The 12,792-nt window shown below is 44.6% G+C and overlaps 1 pseudogene; it reads left to right on the plus strand.

Annotated features, from left to right (window-relative positions):
- The first annotated feature begins 31 nt into the window (after window positions 1–31).
- Window positions 32–6,597, plus strand: LOC111849965 (uncharacterized; annotated as a pseudogene).
- The last annotated feature ends 6,195 nt before the right edge of the window (window positions 6,598–12,792 follow it).

The raw sequence follows: 12,792 nt of genomic DNA on the forward strand, positions 1-12,792 counted from the left end.
GCTTGAAGCAATAGTGAAGGGAGATGTGGATCGAAGGTTGCAGGCAATGACGACCATTATTTTTAGCCTAGCTCAGGAGAGGTTTGGTGTTGAGGAGAAGCGATCAACTCCAACTACCTACTCCATGAACCATAGAGCAGTGAAGATCCGTAAAATCCGGCGGGAGTTGAAGTCACTCAAGAAGCAGTACAAGGAGGCCAGTGAGGAGCAATGCCCCCCCCTGGAGGAGTTGAGAGCTGTCTTGAGGAAAAGGCTGATGACCTTGCGCAGAGCTGAGTGGCACCGAAGGCGTCGAAAGGAGAGATCTAGGAAGAGAGCTTCGTTCATTGCCAACCCCTTTGGGTTCACTAAACAGCCGCTGGGAGAGAAGCGTGACGGAAAGTTGCTCTGTTCAAAAGAGGAGATCGACCAGCATCTGCACAGCACTTACAGTGTAGACCTTGTGGATATACCTCCTCCCTCCAAGGAGTTTGACAGCAGGGAGCCACTGTTGAAAGAAGTCCAGGAGGTTGTGCGTAAAGCACGATCTAGCTCTGCCCCTGGACTAAGTGGAATCCCATACAAGGTCTACAAGAGCTGTCCCTTGCTGCTCAGGCGACTCTGGAAGATCATTCGAGTCATTTGGAGAAGAGGGAAGGTGGCACAGCAGTGGAGATTTGCTGAGGGAGTCTGGATCTCGAAGGAGAAAGATTCCAAGGAGATCAATCAGTTTAGAATAATCTCATTGCTGAGTGTGGAAGGCAAGATCTTCTTCAGCATAGTAGCAAGGCGTCTAACCAACTTCCTCTTAAATAACAACTACATAGATACATCTGTGCAGAAGGGAGGAATTGCTGGAGTCCCAGGTTGTTTAGAACACACGGGAGTGGTTCAAGCTCATTCGGGAAGCTCGTGAATACAAGGGAGACCTCACGGTGCTGTGGTTAGATCTGGCCAATGCATATGGTTCTATCCCCCACAAGTTGGTCCAGACCACCTTGACCAAGCATTATGTGCCACATCACATTGCAGATCTGATCTTGGATTATTACAACCATTTCAGGATGCGAGTCTCTGCAGGAGGTGTGACATCAGAGTGGCACAAACTGGAGGTGGGAATAATTACAGGTTGTACCATCTCTGTGATCCTGTTTGCAGTGGCTATGAGTATGATTGTCAAATCGGCAGAGCCTGAGTGCCGGGGGCCCCAGAGTAGAGGAGGGGTCCAACAACCGCCGATTAGAGCATTTATGGATGATCTGACGGTCACCACACAGTCGGTGCCAGGAGGCAGGTGGATACTCCAAGGGCTGGAAAAGCTCATTCGGTGGGCTCGGATGGAGTTTAAACCAGCCAAGTCCCGTTCGCTAGTGCTGAAGAAGGGCAAGGTTACGGACAGATTTCATTTCAGTATAGGAGGGGCAAAGATACCATCATTGTCAGAACAGCTGGTGAAAAGCCTGGGCAAGGTTTTTGACAGCAGCCTCAGAGACTTCGCATCAGTCCAGGCAACCTGCCAGGAGCTGGATAGCTGGTTAAGAGCAACAGACCGTTCTGGCCTCCCCGGCAAGTTTAAAGCGTGGATGTACCAACATGGTATACTGCATACCATGGTATACTACCAAGAATACTCTGGCCGTTACTTGTGTATGAGGTTCCAATTTCTACGGTAGAGACCTTGGAGAGAAAGGTCAGCAGTTGCCTCAGGAGATGGTTAGGGTTGCCTAGGAGTCTCAGTAATATAGCCCTCTATAGAAATACCACAATGCTCCGGTTGCCCCTGAAATCCTTGGAAGAGGAGTTTAAAGTGACTCGGGCACGGGAGGTGCTGATGTATAGAGACTCCGACGACCCAAAGGTGGCTCAGGCAGGAGTGTTGGTGAGGACAGGGAGGAAATGGAGCACTCAAGCCGCTGTGCTGGATCCTCAGGCTCGTTTGAGGCATAAAGAGCTTGTGGGAGTGGTGGCACGAGGTAGAGCAGGCTTGGGGATGTGTCCAACACTGCCTCGGCGTAGAAAGCGGAAGGAGGAACGTAGCTATATATGTGAAGAGGTTAGAACTGCTGTGGATGAAGGAAGGACTAGCAGAGCAGCCGGAATGGGACAGCAGGGAGCCTGGACCAGGTGGGAGCAGGCCATGGACCGCAAGGTTACCTGGACGGAGCTCTGGCAAAGTGAGCCGCACCGTATAGCATTCCTGATTCGAGCAGTGTATGACGTCCTGCCTAGTCCAGCAAACCTCTGCATGTGGGGAAAAGCAGACATACCAACGTGCCATTTGTGCCCAGCTTGTGGGACGCTGGAGCACATTCTGAGCTCCTGCCCAACAGCGCTCGGCCAGGGTCATTACACTTGCCGTCATAACCAGGTGCTGAAAGTTATTGCAGACACCATCAGCAAAGAGATCAGTAAAGGCGGCCGAGGGAGCAATACCACTCGCTCAATTGCATTTGTTAGGGCAGGAGAACAGCCACAAACAGGGAGGAAGGCACCAGCAGGGATCCTGGCATCGGCCAATGACTGGAAACTCGCTGTGGATTTGGAAAAGCAGCTAAAATTCCCCGAGCACATCGTCAGAAAAACTATGAGGCCAGATATTACTCTAGTCTCAGAGAGCAGCAAGAATATAATCATCATGGAGCTGACCGTGCCATGGGAGGACCGCTTGGGAGAAGCCCATGAAAGAAAAATGACCAAATATGAACAGCTGGTCACAGACTGCCGAGCACAGGGCTGGAAGGCGAGATGCATGCCCATTGAGGTTGGCTGCAGAGGTTTTGTGGGGCGTTCTCTCCACAAAGCCTTTACCACGTTGGGCATCGTAGGAATAGCAAGGAGCAGGGCCATCAAGAACACCACCGACGCAGCCGAGAAAGCTTCAAGATGGCTCTGGATCCATAGAGGAGCACCATGGGGGCAAGCGAGTGCTACCTGAACACAAGTCGCGGTCTGATCAGCCGTGGCTGGGTCGCTTGGGCGAGGGTGTGTGATGTTGAAAGATCCGAAATGCCCGAGGACCCCAGGTTACATCACTGATGATGTGTTCAGGTGCATCGGAAGATGTTTTAAGAACCATCCCATTTTTTGAATATGGGTGTTATATTAGCATGCTTCCAATCAGAAGGTACCACACCAGTAGATAAGGATTTCTGAAATAGTAATGTTAAAGTTTGGCTAATAATATCCCTCATCTCTTTTAAAACTATAGGTAAGATACCACCAGGGCCCTGCGATTTATTTATTTTGAGCTTAGCTAGGCTTTGTACCACATCAGCCTCAGTTATACATATATTGGTCATAGACTACGCTATATTTGAACTAAATGGCAGGTTACTTGTGTTGTCTACTGTGTAAAATAATCATTAAACTCATTTACTTTATCAGTTTCATTTTCAATTATAAGACCCTTACTATCCTGCAGATTAGTGATTTCAGCTTTTAGAGCCCTTTTGGAGTTAAAATATTGGAAGAAACTTTTAACATCATCCTTAGACTCCAATGCAATCTTCCTTTCTACATTCCTCTTAGCGAGTCTAATGTTATTTTTTAACTGAACCTGTAGCGGGTGAGTCCTTCTCACCTGCTATACAGAGTTCTCCCCAATCAAAGGAGCTATTTCAGCCAGAGACTGATTATGACCAGGTGTTCTACAGAGCGCCACAGGAGATCTTTTCTCCCAATGGCCATTAAAATATATAACTCTTCTCTGTAATGTTTTCAGTACGGGACTTGAACTATGAGTAGTTCCTGCTCAATAATATTTTACAACACTACTGTTCTCAACTAATGTTCCAAGTGCAATATCTGACTAGTACATTTGTGAAATATTTCTCCTTATCTACACGGCATTTCTAGTGCATTACTAAACATGTGTGCTATATTTAATTTAATTTTATTATATTTTACTTCTATTTATTGGTATTTTTCTTTAAATTTTTATATCTATATTTTTCCATTCTAATACTTTTTCCTAAACTATTTTCTTTTTTTTCCTTTCTTCCCAGTAAATTAATCAGAGCAACTGTATAACCAAGACAAAGCAATTTCCCTTTGGGATTAATAAAGTTCTTTGAATCTTGAATCTTGAATCTAGACTTAGATACTCTTGCATTATTTTGAAATCGTTAGTTTCCAATTTCCATTTGTGGAAGAGAGCCCTTTTTCTCCTGACTTTATTCTTAATTTCCATAGTAAACCACCTTGGCTGCAGTTTCCTAGATTGAGTTTTTCTGGAAACAGATATGAAATCCTCTTGCACTTGTAACAATGTGCTTTTAAAAATTTCCCATGCCTCTTCAACAGTTTTGCTGTTTAACTCCAGTTTACAGTTTCTAGTTTCAAATACTGTCCAGTGGTTCTAAAACCTCTAATTTTCCAATCCTATCAAGGTTGTTTGACAAAACAAGATCAAGAAGGGCTTCTCTCCTGGTAGGATTATTAACAAACTGAGTAAAAAAACAATTACTGTACTAATTCCAATTACTGTACTAATTACTGTACTAATTCCACCATCTCAAGTTCAATTACAGAACTTGTCCCACTGTATCCCAGGAAAATTAAAATCACCCATAACCACCAAATCATTTTTATTACTCATAATCCTGATATTGTCATAAAACATTCTGCTTTCCTCTGCAGCTACATTAGGTCCTCTATAACAAACACAGACAATTAGACCATTTAAGTTTTTAGCATCTAGTTTTACCCATACAGTTTCTGTACTTTTATTTTTATCAGTGTGCTCCCTTGCCTGCAAGTTTTCTTTTACATATACTGCAACACCTCTTCTCTTCTTGCCTATCCGGTCTCTAGGGAACAACGTGTAACCATCCATATTATATTCTTCTCCATCATTGTCACTCATCCATGTTTCTGTTATTCCTATAATGTCGTAAGAGTCTGATGAAATTAAAGCCTCTAAATCACAAATTTTGTTTTTAATACTCCTAGCGTTTAGGTACAGATCACAAAGGGTAGGCCTTTTACAGTGCCCACTTTTAATATTAATTGGGGCTTTCCATCTCTCCCCACCTATATTCCTAACGAACCTCCCTGCCCCGCCCCCCGTCACTAATTTAAACATTCCTCAACTACTCTACACATACGCCTCCCCAATACTCTGGTTCAGATGCAACCCATCCGGCTTGAACAGGTTCCACCTGTTCCAGAAGGTCTTCCAGTGCCCCATAAACCAGTATGACTTTGATTTTGTTTTTATCTCTCTGCCAAGTCTTGTTATCCTTCCCTTTCACAAGTACCGCTTTCACCAATCTAGTGGCTTATAAAGATAGCTAGATCATAAAGAACTCTAGGGTAATTTATTTCATCTAGAGCTGGTATGTTTCAAGTCTGGCTCACTTTCGCCCACAATGAGGACGTTAGGACTAATATTATTATTATTATTATTAATGTTGTTGTTTTTATTTAATGTCTTCAGGTACATTTCTGAAAGCTGGTTTTACAGCAATAGTGATTCTGTTTTTTTTTTTTTTTTTTAATAACACAAATATTACTTTCATTATATCAAGTCAACATCTACCTCTGTCAGTTCTACTGTGCTTCCTGTAATTACATGGAAAAAACCTGCAATGGGGCATATCAGAATAGCTTATGCCATAGATAGACCATTTAAAGGACAGGTCATTCATTCAGCTAAAAACGTCAGGAACTTTTTACGTTTCCTGTGAAGTGATTAATAGTAAGTAAAACACTGACCATACGAAGACAATCTGGTATAACATTATTGTCCTGCCCCGATCATCCGCTCCTTCCGTGTGCCACGCCCCCTCATTAACCCTGTGTGGATTCCCCGTGTTTACCAGCTGCAACATCCTCCGAGGTTCCTGTGCCTCCTGCTTCATCCCCCGGGGTTCCTGTGCCGGAGGCTGAAGCCCTGCCCCTGTGGTTCCTGACCTGGCAGCCCCTGCATTGCTCTCCGGGACTCTAGACCCAGCTGTTCCAGCTGTGCCCCTGGAGGTCCCCGCGCCCAGGGCTCCTGCTCTGGCACCTGAGGTCCCTGCTCCCACGGTTCCTGCTCTGGCGACCGCTCCCGAGGAACCGGTCCCTGTGATGTCCACTCCGGCAGTGGACGCGCCACCTTGCAAGGAGCTGGCCCCGGCTCCGCCTGCAGCTGCTCCTCCCGGGCTGCCGGCTCTGCCCGCAGCTGCTCTGCCCGGGCTCCCGGCTCCAGGTCCTGCCCTGTCTCCCATGGCTCCAGGCCCTGCCCTGTCTCCCGTGGCTCCAGGCCCTACGGCCTTGGCTGCTGCGCCCGGCATCCTAGCCCAAGCTCCACCCGACGTCCCGGCCCAGGCTCCGCCCATTTCAGTCCTTGACCCTGCTCCAGTCCTCATGATGGCTGACGTGCTGGCCCGTGAGGGTCCAGCCCCAACGGCCAACGTGCTGCCCTACGAGGTCCCAGTCTGCGGGGTCCTGGCTCCCATGGCCTCAATCCCCGTGCCTCCAGCTCCCATGGCCCTAGTCCCCGAGGAGGTCCCCGAATTCCAGACCACTGCTCCTCCCCCCATAGTGAAGTTAGAGGAGGAGCTTGAGTGGGACCCCTCGGGGATCTCTTTGATTTCCCTGGTGACTCCCCCTGGGACTCCTCCTCCACCCTCATGACACGGCAGATGCCAGCCGGGCTCCCACCTCTTGGTCTCCAGAAGAGGAAGGGGACACTGGCATTGGGGTCAATTCCCTGGCCCACCTCTGTTCCCCCCTGTTCCGATCCCACAGACACCGGTAGGTTCACCGCCTGCAAGTCCTCAGGTACCCGCGCCTAGGCAGGCGAGAACTGCACCTCCACCAGCCCCATCACCTTCCTCCTTGTCCCCTTCAGCCCCAGCTCCAGTCTCACGGCCGCCTACATCCCCCCCCGATATCATCCTCGCCTCTCCTGGTTCCCCTTTTGACTCCCTCCTCTCCACCTTCGGCGTTCCCATCAGCCCCTGTTCCGGCCCCACGGAGACCTGCTGCTCCAGCGCACCCCACCTCACACCCTCTGAGGGTCCCTTCAGCTCCCCGTTGCCCCTTGCTCTTAGCTCCCTTGCCCCCTGTGTTCATTCCCCATCTTGCTCCACTGTCATTCCCCTCTAGGTCCTTTGTGCCCTCCATGTTTGTTCCTCGTCCCTCCGTACCTTTGCTCCCCTCTGGTCCCTTTGTGCCCCCTGTGTTTCCCGCTCATCCCTCAGTGTCCTCTAGTCCCTTTGTACCCCCCGTGTCTTATCCCCGTCCCTCTGTGCTTTCGTCTCAGGTTGGTCCCTTTGTGCCCCCTGCGTCTTTTCCGTGTCCCTCTGTACCTTTGTCCTCTTTTGGTTCCTTTGTGCTTCCCATGCATCCTTCCCGTCCTTCTGTGTCTACGTCCCCTGCTAGTCCATATGTGCCTCCTGTGGGTGTGCCGCCTAGTGTGGTCCCTCCGTTGTCCCCTTTAATGTCCCCGGGTCCCGTGTTTCCTTCCTTGGTGCCACTGTGTGCATCTGCGTTCCCTGTGATTTGTTGTCTGTTGTCCGAGTTGGTCTCTTTGTGTTTGTTCTGTGTGTTCGTGTTATTCCCTGTGCCCCATTGATGTTACTTGTGTCTCCCCAGGTGCTGTTGTGTCCCCGGTCCCCGTCATTTTGCTCCCCTTAGGCGCGCCCAGAGTGCACGCCTTTGGGGGGAGGGGGTCCCAGTCCTGCCCCGATCGTCCACTCCTTCCTTGTGCCATGCCCCCTCATTAACCCTGTGTGGATTCCCTGTGTTTACCAGCTGTTTCTGATTGTTGTCATTAGTCCAGTGTATTTAGTCCATGTTTCCGTTTGTTTCCCCAGACATTGTAATGTCAGCCTGCGTTTTTGCCTGTTCCCTTTGTTGCCACTTCAATTAAACCCTGTATTTGCCACGACTCGGCATCCTGCACTTTTGTCTATGCCCTGTGCGCCGTCACGCGGGACAATTATAGTAATATTGTTACTGTACTGTTACAATGCACAGATGAGGTTTCATTACAACAGTCTTGGAAAAAAAAAGAAACAGTTTGTCTTTGACTTAAATCAGTGTTTTACATTTGATAGAAAGAAAGCTTATACTTATGAGTTTCAAGCAGAAATACGTTTTTAATGTTACAGCTGTCTCATACTCGGTGCACACAGATATTTTGGTAAAAACATAAAAAGGAATCCTTCAGAGAACCATATTCCCAATACTGTTGCGGCATAATTGGGTTGTGCCTGGAATTTGGAGTGACAAAAACATGTATGGAACCTGTATGGTAGTTCTGCTTTAGCTGTAGGGAAGGAGCTCAGGGCCAGGTCTGTCTTAGGCATTGTAGATTTAAGCAGAACTGGCTTGCAGCTGGCCTGCTATAGGAGCAACAAGAAGCAGTAAGAGACCTGCACAGTGGTTCTGCTGCTAGCTATAAGGAAGGTCTTTCCCTCAAGGTCAGCCTTCTCTTAGGAACTGTGTAGTTAAGCTCTTCTTCTTTCCTATATATACACATAAGTTCACCAAAATTCATATATTTTGTAAAGTATGGGACGAAATCTCGTCCTTGGAAGTATGAGGTCATAGCGACACCCACACTGAAAAAAGTGTCACAAGGGTGTAGCTGGTTTGACCTAAAATTTTCATGTAGAGTTGATGTATTATTTTCTGTCATGTGTTCAGCTTAAGTTTTTTAGCTAAACAGACTCAATTAGACAAACTGCACCACTAAAGCAGAATGATCCATTGGGTCAAAGCTTAAAATTGTTTGTGTGCTTGGATCGCGCATGCGCAAGTCCTGTGCACGTCTCTGAGAATAACCGCCACAAAGCTTGCCGTTACTGTATATGCTGTCCTCAGGTAAGAATGAAAAATTGAACCTGTAAATGTAATTTTTTGTTCTTATATCTTAGTCGAGAACATGATTGCATGTTGACGTTTTAAAGTTAGTATTGGGTAGAACATAGTTATGTAGAACATCTACCTAGCAAGTTTATTTTACATAGATTGGTCGCCATTAGCCGTTTATTGGGAAATGCTCAATGTGAATATTAGTATTAATATATAGATATTATTTTGTGTTAGCTAGCCATATTAAGTACTAGTTCCTTTTGAATTAATGTCAAGAACCACAGCAAGGGTACAAGGTGCGATTTTTGAGTTAGTTGTTAAGAAAACAGTTCAATCTGTGTCGCGTGTAGAGAAACGGGGAAAAGGATTTCTCAACATGTACACGAATGTTTAAAAAACGTTGCTTTTTCTTAACCTTTTGGTCTTTCATCCACACGTAAACTGAGTTTCAGTTCATTGAAACGGAGTTTTTGCAAAACTCCAGGGTGAACATTATCAGAAGCTGGTTTAACATGCTGTGGACAGCCATTTTTTGCGTTTTATGTGGGCACAAATGTTTTAAAGTAGTGTTTGTGTGGACGGGATTATATTGTAATTAGGTGATTGTTTTTCGCAGAGTGAAGAAAGGTGTCATAATTACCCACAAAAATAACAGATCTTCCACGCAAGTAGCTATTAGTGGCTGCACCTTCACTCGCTCACTGCTAATATCCAACTTTTTTTCCCCCTCCCATTCAGTTCGTCCTAGAATGGCTATTTCTTCACCCCAATCCACAAAATCCCATCCCATTTCATACTGGCCTATCTCTAGTCTCACTGTTCGCGCCCTATCACTGATCCCTCCCAATCAAAATCAATTTTAATAACAGGTGACATGGGGAAAGGGCGTTACACACCTACACTTTCTTGTTTATGGCTTGTTTATGAATAATGCGTCATAATAAAGTGGACTGTTACAGTAAACTGGCTTGGTTTTTTTATTTGTTTCAAATTATATTCATTAGTTGAGCATGATTGGTTGTAAGTGAAAAAATCTAATGTATTAGATTGACTATTTTAAGTTGAACTGACTTGAAAAAATTATATTAACCCAACTTGAAAGAATTAAGTGTGAAAAAATGAAGTAATTTTTTAAGTTGATCCAATGTTTCATTCTTTACAGTGCTAAGTGAAAAAAATCTAATGTATTAGATTGACTATTTTAAGTTGAACTGACTTGAAAAAATTATATTAACCCAACTTGAAAAAATTAAGTATGAAAAAATGAAGTAATTTTTTAAGTTGATCCAACGTTTCATTTTTTACAGTGCACTGAGTCACCTTAATGGCCCAGCTTTTACACAAAGAAGTTTTATGCTATATGTAGTTGAATAATCATATTTTTACCAAAGACTGTAGTCAACACAATGCAGTGCATTAGTGTTTGGTACAAGAATTCTCATTTTCACTGGGATATAATTATGAGAATTCTTCAATGGCAACAAGGGACACTACTTTTTTCTTCTCTAATGCCCCACTGATATACATATTTAATCACCTTAATCTTAACAATCCCCTTATTTTTTCCCTTTAAACTCAGAGCGTCGATCATCATTTTGAATCTGAGAATTTCACTCAAGAGAGAAACCTTTCTGTAAACATCTCCATTTCTAAAATCACACGATACAACTCCATTGATCCTCACTGGATGGCAATGGCTTTTTACTGAGTATTTTCTTGTGATTATATTATCCCCCACTGGGTGTCATACTGACTCAGTGGCAGACAACCCATCCATCATATCCAGGGGCTCTGGGTACTAATGTGTTTTTGCATAGGTTTTCTGATATTGTTTACTAGTATTATGAAGTCTATTGAGTGTGAATCAACCTTAAGTGTTGTATCCTAATTATATATTTTACCCAAGAAAGACTACAAATAGACCATGTGTGTGTGTGTAGAGGACTGTCACAATATCATATTCTCACTACATGATTATCTTGGTCACGGTAACAGTATTATCATGTTATCTGTAGAAAACAAAATAATAATAAGGCTGCCAGACAAATTCATCTTTAAATTTGTTTATTGTGTTTTGTCTCTTTTTTGGCAAATGAATTATACAAAAAATGCGAGTGTAGTGTTACGTGCCGTAAGTTTCAAGGGGATGCCTACAGGTTCTCCGGACTTCCCTCCCTCGTCGCCATTCGCCGGCTGCATCTTTGCTCCGCCTCCTCATCCAGTCCCTGCCCACGACTCCCCCGATGCGCCGCTCGTCACTTCCGGGACCTGAAAAGAAAAGGCCACCGCTGGAATACTTGAGGAGCTCTGCTCATTTTTGGGTTATTGTTGGTTTGCTTTCTTTGATTTGGACTATTGTGTATGACGGTTTCAGTTTATTGGTTATTATTGATTATTCGCTTTGGCCTTTTCTGTACTTCTGCCTTGATTTGTTTGCTTTTTGGTTTCGATCTCTTGCCGGGTTTTTGGTTTACGTCTTCGCGTGCCCCTCGGATTCTGACGCTTTGCTCTGTGTATGTTCTGTGTGTTTCTTAGGTGCGTAGGGAGTGGTTGCCATATTTATTTTGGGGGTTTTGTGTATGCTGTTGTTTGGTTAGGGAGTGAGGTGTAGTACTTGTTTTTGTTCTTTGATTTCTCTTGCACGTAGTTAAGTTAGATTTCGGTTGCGTTCGGTAGCTGGGCTTCCGGTTTGTTATTTTGGCTATAATCACTCCTGAGTCTTTTTGCACCAGGGGCCTGTACTACGAAGCGGGGTAACTGGCTTATCGGGGTTGCGAGGAACTTGATGACGTGTGGTGTAACTTCACGATTAACCCGTACTACGAAATGTGGGTAGGTTTTAGTCGAGACATGTTGGTATGGCAATTTACGCTAAGTCTCAAAACTGCTCCGAGCAGTTTTTGTTCTTGGTTAAATCGAGGTTTCCGCGTAAGCCAGCCCTATATGAGCACCGCCCCGACCACTACAATTTCTCCGAAGACAATGCCGGTGTTCTGCCATTTTTTGCTGCCTTGCCAGAATTTCCTACCGCAGCAGAAATTGTCAGTTTTATCTGTCAGTTTTTGCTACGTTGCCAAAATTTACTACCCATACTCCTGAATGGACATCTGTATAAGGATTTATGCTATCAAAATAACTTTCCTGTACTTTAGAGGGGGTAGCAGTGTTTTACACTTAGTTTTAAGCTGCCAGAAACTGCTACCTATAGTTTTTAGTGGGGTAGCAGTGTTTTACACTTAGTTTTAAGCTGCCAGAAACTGCTGCCTATAGTTTTTAGTGGGGTAGCAGTTTTTTTACACTTAGTTTGATGCTGCCAGAAACTGCTGCCTATAGTGTTTAATGTGGTAGCGGTTTTTTACACTTAGTTTTAAGCTGCCAGAAACTGCTACCTATAGTTTTTAGTGGGGTAGCAGTGTTTTACACTTAGTTTTAAGCTGCCAGAAACTGCTGCCTACAGTTTTTAGTGGGGTAGTGTTTTTTTACACTTAGTTTTAAGCTGCCAGAAACTGCTGCCTATAGTGTTTAATGGGGTAGCAGTGTTTTACACTTAGTTTTAAGCTGCCAGAAACTGCTACCTATAGTTTTTAGTGGGGTAGCAGTGTTTTACACTTAGTTTTAAGCTGCCAGAAACTGCTGCCTATAGTTTCTAGTGGGGTAGCGGTTTTTTACACTTAGTTTTAAGCTGCCAGAAACTGCTGCCTATAGTGTTTAATGGGGTAGCAGTTTTTATAAGGAAAATTAATGCCATGATAAGAATGTAATGTCATAAAATAATCATCATTGACGAAGTAGTTATTAACTTCCTATGCCCCATGCATTTCTGCTGGTTTTAACCACATTGTTGGCATTTTATGTGATTAACAAAAAAAAACCAACTTCCTCAGTTTTATAAAAATCTGTGAATGTCTTAAATAAAAAGCAAGCAAGCAGGTTTAAAGAAAAACTGAACAAAGTTTATTTTTCTAAACATTTCTCACAAACATAAGTGGACAAGTGTTTCATGTATTT

This window comes from Paramormyrops kingsleyae, chromosome 1 (assembly GCF_048594095.1).
Source record: "Paramormyrops kingsleyae isolate MSU_618 chromosome 1, PKINGS_0.4, whole genome shotgun sequence".
NCBI lineage: Eukaryota > Metazoa > Chordata > Actinopteri > Osteoglossiformes > Mormyridae > Paramormyrops > Paramormyrops kingsleyae.